This window comes from Coregonus clupeaformis, chromosome 33, assembly GCF_020615455.1.
Source record: "Coregonus clupeaformis isolate EN_2021a chromosome 33, ASM2061545v1, whole genome shotgun sequence".
In the NCBI taxonomy this organism is placed as follows: Eukaryota; Metazoa; Chordata; class Actinopteri; order Salmoniformes; family Salmonidae; genus Coregonus; species Coregonus clupeaformis.
In genome coordinates, this window is record NC_059224.1 from 20994122 (window position 1) to 21004768 (window position 10647).

Sequence of the window (10647 nt, forward strand, 5' to 3'; positions counted from 1 at the left end):
TACTGTGCTGACCGCACCACCCTCTGTAGCGCCATGCGATCGAGGGCGGTGCTATTGCCATACCAGGCAGTGATGCAGCCAGTCAATATACTCTCAATGGTACAGCTGTATAACTTTTTGAGGATTTGAGGGCCCATTCCAAACTTTTTCAAGCTCCTGAGGGGGTTGACTGTGCACATGTGTTTGGACCATTTTAAGTCTATAGTGATTTGGACACCGAGGAACTTGAAGCTCTCAACCTGCTCCACTGTGGATGGGGGCGTGCTCGCTTTTTCATCGGCAGGGACTGGGAAACTGGTCAGATTTGAAGGAATGATGGATGGCGCTAAATACAGGGAAATTCTTGAGGGAAACCTGTTTCAGTCTTCCAGAGATTTGAGACTGGGACAGAGGTTCACCTTCCAGCAGGACAATGACCCTAAGCATAGTGCTAAAGCAACACTCAAATGGTTTTTTAAATGTCTTGGAATGGCCTAGTCAAAGCCCAGACCTCAATCCAATTGAGAATCTGTGGTATGAAAAAAAAAACATTGTAAAGTGGTTGTCCCACTGGCTATAAGGTGAATGCACCAATTTGTAAGTCGCTCTGGATAAGAGCGTCTGCTAAATGACGTAAATGTAAATGTAAATGTATGACTTAAAGATTGCTGTACACCAGCGGAACCCATCCAACTTGAAGGCGCTGGAGCAGTTTTGCCTTGAAGAATGGGCAGAAATCCCAGTGGCTAGATGTGCCAAGCTTATAGAGACATACCCCAAGAGACTTGCAGCTGTAATTGCTGCAAAAGGTGGCTCTACAAAGTATTGACTTTGGGGGGGGTGAATCGTTTTCTGTTTTTTTGTCTTATTTCTTGTTTGTTTCACAATAAAAAATATTTGGCATCTTCAAAGTGGTAGGCATGTTGTTTAAATCAAATGATACAAACCCCCAAAAACTCCATTTTAATTCCAGGTTGTAAGGCAACAAAATAGGAAAAATGCCAAGGGGGGTGAATACTTTCGCAAGCCACTCTAGGTATTCCTCTTATCTAGGTGGGTGAGGGCTTTGTCAAGAGCAATTGAGATTGCGTCAACTATGGATCTGTTGGGGCGGAATGCAAATTGGAGTGGATCTAGGGTGTCTGGGATGGTGGAGTTCATGTGTGCCATAACCAAAGCACTTCATGGGCGGTAGTCATTGTGGCATGAAGCCTTAGAGTTCTTCGGGACAGGAATGATGGTGGTCATCTTAAAACACTGGGGCAAGGAGAGGTTGAAAATTACAGTGAATATGCCTGCCAGCTGTTCTGCACATGCTCTGAGAACACACCCTTGAATACCATCGGGCCTTGCAGGTGCTGACCTGATTAAAGACCTTTCTCATGTCGGCCTCGGAGAGCGAGATCACCCAATCCTATGGGTTGGTGACGGCCCTCACACCCGGCACGATGTTGTTGTTGTCAAAGCGTGCATAAAATGCATTGAGTTAGTCTGGTAGAGAGGCATCGTTGGGTAGATCACGGTTGGGTCTTCCTTTGTAATCCATAATGGACTGTAGCCTCTGCCAAATGTGGTGGGCGTCAGAGCTTGTGTAGTATTACATTTAAGTCATTTAGCAGACGCTCTTATCCAGAGCGACTTACAGGAGCAATTAGGGTTAAGTGCCTTGCTAAAGGGCACATCAACAGATCTTTCACCTAGTCAGCTCGGGGATTAGAACCAGCGACCTTTCGGTTACTGGCACAACGCTCTTAACCACTAAGCTACCTGCCGCCCCAGGTAGCTATGATTCCACCTTATTCCTAGATTGTCCTTTTGCTCGTTTGATGACTCTGCTGAGGTCATAGCGGGACTTCTTGTACTTATTCCTGTCCTCGGCCGTAGCCGCAGGGTTGTCTACGATAGCTCTGTGTGCGGTAGCGTTGTCCTTTAGTTTAGCTCCAACCTCGGTGTTAATCCAGAGTTTTTGATTGGGGAAGCAGCGAACCCTCACCATGGGGACAACGTCGCTGCTACATTTTCTAATGAAGCCGGTGACGGAGGCACTTAGCTCGTCAATATTATCGGTGGAGTCTCGAAACATATTCCAATGAGCGCTAGCAAAGCAGTCCTGTAGCATAATCTCTTATTCTGGTGACCATTTCTCAACGGAGCGAGTCACGGGTACATCCTGTTTAAGCTTCTGATTGTAAGCAAGAAGCAGGAGTACGGAGTCATGATCTGATTTGCCGAATGGTGGACGAGGGAGGGCCTTGTATGCTTGCTTGTGAGTAGAATAACAGTGGTCTAGGACTTTATCGCCCCTAGTGGCGTTGGAGACGTGTTGATGGAAGTTACACATGTCTTAGTGACACCGAATTAAAATCACTGGCAACCAGAAAAGCAGGCTCTGGATGTAGGTTTTCTTGCTTGTTTATAGCCTTGTACAGTTCGTTAAGTGCCAGCTTGTTATTTTTCTTGTCCTGAGGTGGAATGTATATAACAGTGACGATAACAGCTGAAAACTCCCTCGGGAGGTAGAAGGGTCTGCATTTGACCATCAGGTATTCCAAGACGGGTGAACAGTGGGTCGACACTTCCAACGCGCTGGAGTTAGCACACCAGTTAGCACACCCCCCCTCAATTTCCCCGACTCCACTGTCCTGTCCGCCCGGTGAATGGAGAATCCATTGAGTTTAGCCATGGGCCATGGCCATAGTATAGTGGAACATTTTGTTCTTGTGTAGTCTCTTTGCAGTGTGTCGAGCCATCACATCACTGAAACTTTGAAAGGGCAATATGTATGTTGAGAGGGATACTGAATGCCCTGGCTCTGAGTATCTCTAGTACTGTGCATCCTCTACAGGTAAATGCCTAAATAAAGGAAACACTTGAGTAAATGAGGGATACAAAGTATATTGAAAGCAGGTGCTTCCACACAGGTGTGGTTCCTGAGTTATTTAAGCAATTAACATCCCATCATGCTTAGAGTCATGTATAAAAATGCCCAGTTGCCCATTATTTTGGCTACCATGGTTAGAAGAAGAGATCTCAGAGACTTTGAAAGAGGGGTCTCAAAGGAGCATAGGGGGTTTAAAGGGTGAGTGTGTGTGTGTCTCTCTCTCTGTGTGTGTGTGTGTGTGTGTGTGTGTGTGTGTGTGTGTGTGTGTGTGTGTGTGTGTGTGTGTGTGTGTGTGTGTGTGTGTGTGTGTGTGTGTGTGTGTGTGTGTGTGTGTGTGTGTGTGTGTCTCAGTCACCAGGTCTCAACCCAGTTGAATACTTATGGGAGATTCTGGAGCGGTGACTGAGCAGCATTTTCCACCACTATCAATAAAACACCAAATGATGGAATTTCTCATGGAAGAATGTTATCGCATCTCTCCAACAGAGACACTTGTAGAATCTATGCCAAGGCACATTGCATCTGTTCTGGCAGCTCGTTGTGGCCCATCACTTTATCTTGGTGATTCCTTTATATTGGCAGTATCCTATGTTGGATGCAGACTGTTTGATGCATGCACCATCCAAGGCCATGTCCTTAAGAAGTACGCTTATCTTGGTGAGTATGTGCTCTGAAGGGCTCTTTCAGGAGTGCACTTTCAGCGACGGCGGCAGCTCAACCTTTCCCTCTGGATCCTCAAAAAATGGCCAAAGAAACATGAGAAGCACTGCAGGCCTACAGTATCTATGAAATCCTTTCATAGATGGATAGCCTCAGGCACGTGCACAGATAGGGCTTTACCTATACAAAGCACATGCCCCTTTGCCCTTCCAGTCTCCAAAGTGCCCTTTTACCCAAAAAGGTGGTAGGTGGTATAAAAAGATGGTATAATTTCCCCCAAAATGATTTTTTTAAATACATTTTTTGTCATTGTTGTTCGGAAACCCACTACCCGCAAGTCGTCGTCAAGTTCGACACCTGCCCCACCCCGTCCGTTGGTTGCGCCTGTTGATCTGCCCTGTACAGAGATTGCATGCGCCCGATATCCAAACATGCATGGCTTGAGATATGCGGTCACCAGTCGAGTGTGTGTAGCTAGCTACAGTGCCTTCAGAAAGTATTCACATTTTTTTTTCTCCACATTTTGTTCTGTTACAAAGTAGGAATAAATTGATTTAATTGTAATTTTTGTCAAAGATCTACACAAAATACTAACATTTATTATTTATTTTTTATTAATTGAAAATATTCAACCCCCGGGTAAATAGAATAACCTTTGGCAGCGATTACAGCTGAATCTTTCTGGGTAAGTCTCTAAGACTTTTGCAAACCTAGATTGTACAATTATTGCCCATTTATTCTTTTTTAAATTCTTCAAGCTCTTTCAAGATGGTTGTTGATCATTGTTAGACAGACATTTTCAAGTCTTCCAATAGATTTTCAAGCCGATTTAAGTCAAAACTGCAACTAGGCCACTCAGGAACATTCAATGTCGTCTTGGTAGGTAACTCCATGTGTATAATTGGCCTTGTATTTTAGGTTATTGTTCTGCTGAAAGGTGGATTTGTGTCCCAGTGTCTGTTGGAAAGCAGACTGAACCAGGTTTTCCTCTAGGACTTTGCCTGTGCTTAGCTCTATTCCTTTTCTTTTTATCCTAAAAATCTCCCTAGTCCTTGCCGATGACAAGCATACCCACAACATGATGCAGCCACCACCATGCTGGAAAATATGAAGAGTGGTACTCAGTAATGTGTTGTGTTTGATTTGCCATAAACATAATGCTTTGTATTCAGGACAAAAAGTTAATTTCTTTGTCACTAAAAAGTTACTTTAGTGCCTTATTGCAAACAGGATGCATGTTTTGTAATATTTTTATTCTGTACAGGCTTCCTTCTTTTCACTGGTGATTGGGTGTATTGATACACCATCCAAAGTGTAATTAATAACTTCACTGTGCTCAAAGTGATATTCAATGTCTGCTTCTTTTTTATTTTGATCTACCAAGAGGTCCCCTTCTTCACGAGGCATTGGAAAACTTCCCTGGTCTTTGTCGTTGAATCTGTCCTTGAAATTCACTTCTCGACTGAGGGACCTTACAGATAATTATGTGTGGGGTACAGAGAGGGGGTAGTCATTCAAAAATCATGTTAAACACCAATATTGCACACAACGCTAGTCCATGGCATGCAACTTATTATCTGACTTGTCAAGCACATTTTTACTCCTGAAGTTATTTAGGCTTGCCATAACAAAGGGGTTGAATACTGATTGACTCAAAACATTTCAGCTTTTCATTTTTTATTAATTTGTAAACATTTCTAAAAACATAATTCCACTTTGACATTATTGGTTATTGTGTGTAGATCAGGGACACACAATCTAAATGTAATCAATTTTAAATTCAGGCTGTAACTGTCACGAGTTGCTAAGCCAGAACCCAGAAGCAGACCAGGACAAGGTAAGTTGAAACGAAGGTGAGTGTTTATTACAAATTCAAGAGTGATGCTGAATAATCCAGGGAACAGAGCGGGCGGCGTTGATTAGTTGTTGGGGGTGCAGTGGTTGATCCCATCCTGGGTCGGCAGCCGCCGACCACCAGGCAGAGGTTGGATGAAGGTTCCGGACGGGTGACTGCAGATGGAACAAAACGGGGGTAAGTAAGCAACAACCCAACAAGGTGCAAAAACAACAAAACTAACGCTAGGCTCTAAGACTGATACTCTGGTAAACCTACTGTTCATGGCTAACGATCCGGCAGGGACTGGATGTTAGGCCAGAGCCTAAGAAGGGTGATGATCAGGACCAGGTGTGCAGATTGCTGATGGGATGCAGGTGCGGAAATCAAGAGAGCTCCCCGGAGCGTTCCCGAACCCTCGGGAAACTGGAGATCACGAACAGAAAAACTAGTCACCAGACAGGACCCGACTCAGACTGCCGGGATCGTTACAGTACCCCCCTCCGACGAACGCCACCGGGCGGACTCCCCGGAGCGCCAGGATGGAGGCGGTAGAAGTCACTGATGAGGTCAGCATCTAGGACCTGTCGCCGCGGAATCCAACTCCTCTCTTCAGGACCATACCCCTCCCAGTCCACGAGATACTGGAAACCCCGGCCCCGCCGTCTGGAATCCATGATGCGACGCACCGTGTAGGCAGGACCACCTCCGATCATCCGAGGAGGAGGAGGAGGAGGCGGAGGAGGCAACAGAGGACTGAGGAAAACAGGCTTGAGGCAGGAGACATGAAAGGTGGGATGGACTCTGAGCGTCCTCGGTAGTTTGAGTCGAACTGCCACTGGATTGATCACCTTCTCCACCACAAACGGACCAATGAACTTCGGTAACAACTTCCTAGACTCAGTCCGTAACGGAAGATCCCGTGTGGCCAACCAAACCCTATCTCCGATGGTATAGGTGGGAGCGGGGATCCGGCGACGATTCGCCTGGAGCTGATACCGGTCCGAAACTCTAAGGAGTGCCTTTCTGGCCCGATGCCAGGTCCGGTGGCAACGACGAATATGGGCCTGAACAGAAGGCACTGAGAGCTCCTTCTCCTGAGAAGGGAACAGGGGAGGTTGGTAGCCATACAGGCACTGGAAGGGAGACATCCCAGTGGCAGATGTAGGGAGAGTATTGTGGGCATACTCAACCCAAGGCAACTGAGAGACCCAGGAGGTGGGGTTGGAAGAGACCAGACAGCGTAGCGTGGATTCCATCTTCTGGTTGGCTCTCTCCGCCTGACCATTGGATTGGGGGTGAAAACCAGATGTGAGACTGACTGTAGCTCCAATGGCCAAACAGAAGGACTTCCAGACAGCAGAGGTAAACTGAGGGCCACGGTCGGAAACGATATCACTGGGCAAACCGTGGACCCTGAAAACCTCCCTAACCAGGATCTCGGACGTCTCCGAGGCAGAGGGAAGCTTGGCAATTGGCACAAAGTGGGCGAACTTGCTGAATCTGTCCACGATAGTCAGAACGACCGTGTTCCCCTCAGAAGCGGGCAACCCAGTGACGAAGTCCAGGGCCAGATGCGACCATGGTCGCCGGGGAATAGGAAGGGGGTGAAGTAGTCCAGAGCTGGGCCGATTGGTACTCTTATTCTGCGCACACACTGGACAGGCAGCAACAAAACCCCGAGTATCCTCGGCCATGGCAGGCCACCAAAAACGTCTGCGAAGAAACGCCATTGTCCGAGCCACGCCAGGGTGACAAGCCACCTTGCTGGCGTGGGACCATTTGAGGACAGCAGGACGAACCGACTCAGGCACAAACAACCGACCGGGTGGACCGTTACCGGGACCGGGCTGAGTCCGAAGGGCCGCCAGCACCTCCTCCTCAATCTTCCACATAACTGCTCCCACGACGCAGCTCCGGGGGAGAATTGTCTCGGTCTTGGACCCACTCTCCTCCGTCTTGGAGAACATCCGGGACAAGGCGTCCGCCTTGCCGTTCTTAGATCCAGGTCGGAACGTCAGGGAAAACTTGAATCGTCCGAAAAACAACGCCCACCTGGCCTGACGGGAGTTGAGACGTTTAGCCGATTGCACGTAAGCAAGATTCTTGTGGTCAGTCCAAACAATAAACGGTAACTCCGCCCCCTCCAACCAGTGGCGCCACTCCTCCAAGGCAAGTTTCACCGCGAGAAGCTCCCGGTTACCCACATCGTAATTCCTCTCCGCAGGCGAAAGGCGACGAGAGTAGTAGGCGCAGGGATGGAGTTTACTGTCCGTGGAGCATCGCTGCGACAGGATGGCGCCAACTCCCACATCAGACGCGTCCACTTCAACGACGAACTGACGGGCCGTGTCCGGTTGAGAGAGAATCGGTGCGTTGGTGAATCGCCTCTTCAAATCCAGAAACGCTCGATCCGCCTCCGGATTCCACTTGAAGGTCCTGATACTGGAAGTCAAGGCAGTTAACGGAGCGGCCACACGGCTGTAATCCCGGATGAATCTGCGGTAGAAATTCGCAAACCCCAAAAATCTCTGGAGCTGCAATCTCGTACCGGGCTGGGCCCATTCCAGAACCGCTCTAACCTTCTCCTGGTCCATCCTAATCTCTCCCCTGGAGATGATGTACCCGAGAAAGGATGTCGTGTGGGCGTGAAACTCGCACTTCTCGGCCTTCACGAACAGGCGATTCTCCAACAATCGCTGCAGAACCTGCCGGACATGCTGGACGTGGTCGGAAGGTTCCTTCGAGAAGATCAGAATGTCATCCAGGTAAACAAACACAAAGAGACCGATCATATCTCTCAGGACGTCGTTCACCATACTCTGGAATACCGCTGGAGCATTGGTCAGTCCAAACGGCATCACCTGATACTCGAGTGACCCATCGGTGTATTGAAACCCGTCAACCACTCGTCCCCCTCTCTGATCCGGACCATGTGATACGCATTGCGTAGGTCTAGCTTGGTGAACATCGTAGCACCCTGTAAGGAGTCGAAGGCAGAACTCATCAAGGGCAGGGGATACTTGTTCTTGACCGTGATGTCATTCAACCCCCGATAATCAATACACGGTCGAAGAGAGCCATCCTTCTTACCCACAAAGAAGAATCCTGCCCCCAGGGGTGATGACGAGGGACGAACGAGACCAGCAGCTAGGGACTCCTTGATGTAGGTCTCCAAAGCCTCACGTTCAGGTCGGGAGATACTGTATAACCTTCCCTTGGGGTAGACAGCTCCAGGGAACAGGTTGATGGCACAATCATATGGTCGGTGGGGAGGGAGTGACAGAGCCTTCTGCTTACTGAAAACTTCCCCCAAATCGTGATATGTCTCGGGAACCAGGGACAAATCTGGGGGTTTAGCCTCAATCACCTGACTGGGAACCGAATGGGGGCAGGCAGTCTTGAGACAGTTAGCATGACAATCAAGGCTCCAACTCGTTACCTTGCCCGTCACCCAATCGAACGTGGGATTGTGTTCCTTCAGCCAGGGGTATCCAAGGACCAGAGGAACATGGGAAGACGGCAGAATGAAGAATGAAATCATCTCAGAATGATTCCCCGACAACCGCATCTTAACCGGTTCAGTCCTCATCGTGATACGTGCCAGACTACTGCCGTTCAGAGTGGTCGCTTCAATGGCTTCCGGCAATTGCTCCTTGGAAAGCCCCAGCTGTTCCACCAACTCGGCATCAAGAAAGCTTCCATCGGCACCTGAATCGATAAACGCGTTAATCGCTAAGCTCTGATTCCTGTTCACAAGGGTAGCCGGGAAACGGGGTCTGACAGAGGTACTGAGAGGTTGAAACTGGCTCGCTAAAAGTCCTCCCAACTTTAGCGAGCCGGGCAGTTTGACGACCGCCGGGAACAAGTGGAGATGTAATGTCCCGAGCTACCACAGTAGAGGCAGCAGTTGGTCTTACGTCTATGTTGACGCTCCTCCTTGGTTAACCCGTGCCGCCCCACTTGCATGGGTTCAGAATCGGGAGAGAGGACCTCTCCACTAATCCTTTGTGGTGGAGAATGATCGACGTGTTCTGGTCCACCACCCGACCCGACTGGGAACTGAGAAGCTGATCGATTGGACGGACCCCATTGCTTCTCCCTCCTTCGCTCTCGGACTCGATTATCCACCCGAATAGACAAGGCTACCAAGCTGTCCAGGTCACTAGGCTCCGGATAGGAGATCAACTCATCCTTGAGCTGCTCCGACAGACCCTGGTAAAAGGCCGCTTGCAGAGACTCCTCGTTCCACCCACTCTCCACAGCCAACGTCTTGAACTCGATCACGAAGTCGGCCACGCTGCGAGTTCCTTGGTGAAGCGAAAACAGGCGCCTAGCTGCGTCCCTCCCTCGGACGGAATGGTCGAAGAGCTTCCTCATCTCGGCCGTGAACCCCTGGTATGAAGCCATGCAGGGGTCTTGTCGTTCCCAAACGGCTGAAGCCCACTCCAGCGCTCGACCACGCAGCAACGCAATCACAAAGGCTATCCTAGCCTTGTCTGTGGCATAAGAGTAGGGCTGTAGATCGAACACTAATCCACACTGCATAAGGAAGGAACGGCATCTTCCCAGCTCCCCCTCATATTTATCCGCGTCGGAACCTTGGGCTCACGGAAGGACACAGCTCCAGAAGCGGCAGGCGAGATGGGTGAAACCGGTAGTGGATCCTCCACCGGAAACTTGCGTTGGTTCTGGACCTCCGTCAGACCGGTAGAAAGGTTCCGAACTGACAACGCGATCTCCTGTAGTACCGTGCTATGATGGCCCAACATCTTCTCCTGATGGGTAATGGCATGGCGAACAGAGTCCAGGTCCGCTGGGTTCATTACTGGCCGGATCGTTCTGTCACGAGTTGCTAAGCCAGAACCCAGAAGCAGACCAGGACAAGGTAAGTTGAAACGAAGGTGAGTGTTTATTACAAATTCAAGAGTGATGCTGAATAATCCAGGGAACAGAGCGGGCGGCGTTGATTAGTTGTTGGGGGTGCAGTGGTTGATCCCATCCTGGGTCGGCAGCCGCCGACCACCAGGCAGAGGTTGGATGAAGGTTCCGGACGGGTGACTGCAGATGGAACAAAACGGGGGTAAGTAAGCAACAACCCAACAAGGTGCAAAAACAACAAAACTAACGCTAGGCTCTAAGACTGATACTCTGGTAAACCTACTGTTCATGGCTAACGATCCGGCAGGGACTGGATGTTAGGCCAGAGCCTAAGAAGGGTGATGATCAGGACCAGGTGTGCAGATTGCTGATGGGATGCAGGTGCGGAAATCAAGAGAGCTCCCCGGAGCGT